This window comes from Pseudophryne corroboree, chromosome 3 (genome assembly GCF_028390025.1).
Source record: "Pseudophryne corroboree isolate aPseCor3 chromosome 3, aPseCor3.hap2, whole genome shotgun sequence".
NCBI classification, from domain to species: domain Eukaryota; kingdom Metazoa; phylum Chordata; class Amphibia; order Anura; family Myobatrachidae; genus Pseudophryne; species Pseudophryne corroboree.
The window spans coordinates 532599570-532604291 of NC_086446.1; the positions used below are offsets into that span (position 1 = coordinate 532599570).

Below are 4722 nucleotides of genomic sequence, written 5' to 3' on the forward strand. Positions count from 1 at the left end.
CAGGCCTGTCTAAAGTTTGCCAGTGACCATCTGGATGATCCAGAGGAGGATTGGGAGAATGTAATGTGGTCAAATGAGAGCAAAATCAAACTTTTTGGTATAAACTCCACTCGCCTTGTTTGGAGGGAGAAGAATGATGAATGGCATCCCAAGAACACCATACCCACTGTGAAGCATGGGGGTGGAAACATCATGCTTTGGGGCTGCTTTTCTGCAAAGGGGACAGGACGACTGATTCGTATTAAGGAGAGGATGAATGGGGCCATGTATCGTGAGATTTTGGGCAAAAACCTCTTTCCCTCAGTAAGAGCATTGAAGATGGAACGTGGCTGGGTCTTCCAGCATGACAATGACCCCAAACACACCGCCCGGGAAACTAAGGAGTGGCTCCGTAAGAAGCATTTCAAGGTCCTAGAGTGGCCTAGCTAGTCTCCAGACCTCAACCCAATAGAAAATTTGTGGAGGGAGTTGAAAGTCCGTGTTGCCTGGCGACAGTCCCAAAACATGACAGATCTAGAGAAGATCTGCATGGAAGAGTGGGCCAAACTACCTGCTACAGTGTGTGCAAACCTGGTCAAGAACTACAGGAAACATTTGACCTCTGTAATTGCCAACTGAGGTTATATTACAAAGTATTGAGTTAAACTTTTTGATTGTCCAAATATTTATTTTCCGCAAGAATATACAAATAAATTGTTTAAAAAGCCTACAATGTGATTTCCTAGGGTTTTTTTTTTTCAGATTCTGTCTTTCACAGTTGAAGTGTACCTATGATGGAAATTACAGACCTCTCTATCTTTTTAAGTGGGTCAACTTGCACAATCGGTGGCTGTCCAAATACTTTTTTGCCCCACTGTATATATACAGGTGAATCTCAGAAAATTAGAATATCGTGCAAAAGTTCATTTATTATAGTAATTCAACTTAAAAGGTGAACCTAATATATTATATAGACTCATTACATGCAATGATGAGATGAGAGACATGAGACCGAACAATGTAGAAGAGCCGCTATTGAAGCATCCTGGTCTTCCATAACATCTCAGCAGTGCCACAGGCTGATAGAATCCATGCCACGCCGCATTGAGGCAGTAATTCATGCAAAAGGGGCCCAAACCAAGTACTGAGTACATATGCATAATTATACTTTTCAGAGGGCCAACATTTCTGTATTTAAAATCCTTTTTTTATTGATTTTATGTAATATTCTAATTTTCTGAGATTTTGGATTTGGGGTTATCTTAAACTGTAAGCCACAATCATCAAAATTATAACAAATAAAGGCTAGAAATATCTCACTTTGCATGTAATGAGTCTCTTAAGTTGAATTACTAAAATAAATGAACTTTTGCACGATTTTCCAATTTTCTGAGTTTCACCTGTATGTATGTATGTATATGTATGTGTATATATATATATATATATATACACTTTTTTTTCAGAACACACATATACATATACATATGCGGGTGCATCAGCTCTGGCAGTACAAGAGAGGGATGATCTGTTTGGCATGGAAAATGATAAATCTTACAAATGACTCCAGTTGTGAAATAACGCTGTTGAACTTATTCAAACAATTGAAAGTTAAAGAAATAATATATTTTATTAAAATCAAACACTTTTAATATAAGTCTAATAACTCTGACGGTTTGAATTAAAATGTTCAGTGTCATTTCTTAGGACACCAGGCTACAATGGAGTCCATTTCCCTACTTCGTCGGCATGGTCCATAATGTCCATTAATTAATTGTAGGGGACACGTGTTCCAGAGGTATTTTTTTGTACGTAAAAAGTTCTGTAAGACATAGCATGCCATTAAACAGAATCTGTTTCTTCTACCTGTACATTTATTATAGTTTGGAAAATCCAAAAGCTATTTCTCAAAATCCCAAAGTCATTCTCCACTACTTAACTTGCACTTGATAACCTATAATTAAAAATTCTACACTCATTGGTTAACAGCCTTTGGGGGAATGGCTTCTGAATATTTGCATGTAAAGCAAATGCCTCATCCACCCGACAAAAACAAACTTAAAGCCACCTTTTTTTTTTTGCTGGGACTTGGCAGGTTTAGAGTGTCGTTTTTATGTTTGTTTAGGGATACAATCTGCTCTAAATCACCTCTATTTGATAAACTGCCATTTTTACCAATGTCCAGGGATCTAAACTTGTAATTGGTAATCACAATAGCCATCAATATTATGCTGAAAATCCTTTATAATGTAATTTTAGTGGTAGGAGCAACTATTGGGAGGTAGCTTAATGTGCTCATAGTTCCATCAATTTCCAAAGTAACAAGTGTTTTTCAAAGTCCTGGGCTTCAACTTGCTTGTATTCAACTGTTGTAGGTAGCCAGGGGTGTCAGAACGTTTTTAGGTTGTGGGTGGGGGCAAGCTATATTCTCATTTGGTGCCCATGGATCTCTGAGGTAGAACTGTGGTGCCTCTGTGAGGAGTCCTGGAGGTGAAGCCACTGCAGATGGTGGCACCATGACGAGGAGGAAGTGCCACCATGGAAGAGTAGGCCAGAGTACTTATGTAGGTAGCTGTAAATAAAAGAGGTGCATATCAATAAAGAAATGTTTAAATGGATACTTTCTATATAGTAAAATAAAAAAAAATACATATTTATATATATATATATATATATATATATACATATGTGTATATATATATATATATATATATATATATATATATATATACATATATATTTATATCAGCCACAAACAATTTAACTCATAACATGCTGATCTTCTAATTTACAAGATGCTGCTCCCAAAAGGTAATCTGGAATATTACCATAGAATACATACTTAGACAAAAATATATAGCACAGTGAGCGCAGATATATAGCACCCTGTGCTATGTATTTTTTACTACTTCTATATAATAAAAGGATAAGGCTGTTCCTCACCTCTGTTATGTGCACTGGTGGCCACTAGAGGCCATCCCACAGACCAAATGACTCCTTTGTGTGGTGCAAGCTGTCACAGCTGAAAGTGAAAGCGCTAATGCTGGGAGATGTTACAGCCTGCTGCTAATTAAAAATACTGATCTGACTGTTTCAGACTTGCTGCATACAGAGAGAGGGTGCTGGAGAGAGGGAGAGTGGTGGTAGGGGTAGGTTTTTAGTGTGGCAGTTGTCATTTGTAACAACCTTTAGTATTCAAAATTTACTGTATTTTATAACCATTCATTTGATTTCCACTCACTGCTAAATTAATCTATATACAGTATACAGTGGCGTCTCCAGGCGAGGGGCTGCAGCACAGTCCAAAGTTCAAATAGGGGAGCCACACCAACTGTCAGTGAGTCAATTTGGGAGGACAGTTGGTGGCAGTTGGTGTGGCTCCCCTATCCGAGTCGCCACTGTATATAGATATAAAAGGCTAATGTCTTTGCTCCCGCCGGCGGCTACTGGAGGGTGCTTGATGGAGCTCCATTTGGGACACAGACTCAAACACTCCCTATGTACATTGCATCCCTTATCATATACTGCATCTTTATTCACTGCACCCCCATCCTCTTCCATATTCAGCACACCCCACCATATACTGCCCCTATATACACACTGCACCACATACCCATCCATATAGGGCCCCCTATATACAGGTCACCCCCTCCTCCCACCATATATCGCATACTCTGCACCCCCTCCTCCATATACTATGCTGCAACCCCAGGTTTCTTGCCATCCTGGGATTTGGCAACAAGTAGCAGCAGTATCCAGGCAACGGATACAGGAACCACCTCGCAGTACCGCAGCGCTGAGAGCGGAGGCACCAGGGATACCTGTGACCACTCACCAGCGGGAGAAGATGGGGAATCAGTCCAACAGGAAGGGGTGAGACCCTGTGGGGGGGTGAGCAGTGACCGGGAGAAGGAGGGGTTGGTCCTGGGTTTGCAGTTGATGCAGGTGAGGAGGAGGCAGTTAACTGGCTCAGCTGCTTTATATATACTGTGTGCCAGTGGAGAGGTGCGGTCTTGTGCTTGCTCCTCCCACACCTTGCGCAGGCCATGACCAGACCCCTCTGGCCAGATGCTGGTGGCTACTGGTGTCTTTTACCCTCAGACTGGCTGGGACTTGTGTGGTATACATAGTGCAGCATCAATATAGCCTGCCCATTACAAATATACAGTATCTATACCAGGGGTGTCCAAACTTTTTGCAAAGAGGGCCAGATTTGGTGAGGTAAAAATGTGTGGGGGCCGACCAAATACACAAATGCCCCCAGCAGTGCTGCCAGATACACAAATGCCCCCAGTGCCAGATACACATTATATGTCCCCAGCAGTGCTGCCAGATACACATTATATGCCCCCACAGTGCTGCCAGATACACATTATATGCCCCCAGCAGTGCTGCCAGATACACAAATGCCCCCACAGTGCTACCAGATACACATTATATGCCCCCACAGTGCTGCCAGATACACATTATATGCCCCCAGCAGTGCTGCCAGATACACAAATGCCCCCACAGTGCTGCCAGATACACATTATATGCCCCCAGCAGTGCTGCCAGATACACAAATGCCCCCACAGTGCTGCCAGATACACATTATATGCCCCAAGCAGTGCTGGCAGATACACAAATGACCCCAGTGCCAGATACACATTATATGCTGCCAGCAGTGCTGCCAGGTACACATTGGAGAACTGAAAGTGAAAATGCTTTAGCCCAGAACACCTATGAGGGGGTGAAGCACTGAACTTA

The 4722-nt window shown here is 41.9% G+C and overlaps 1 long non-coding RNA gene across 1 annotated transcript; it reads right to left on the reverse strand.

Annotated features, from left to right (window-relative positions):
• Positions 1-1580: 1580 nt before the first annotated feature.
• Positions 1581-4146, reverse strand: LOC135057987 (uncharacterized). The gene is made up of 2 exons (XR_010244511.1): positions 3812-4146; positions 1581-2548 (listed from the first exon to the last, which is right to left on the reverse strand). It is a non-coding gene; the product is annotated as an uncharacterized LOC135057987 (long non-coding RNA).
• Between the last annotated feature and the right edge of the window lie 576 nt (positions 4147-4722).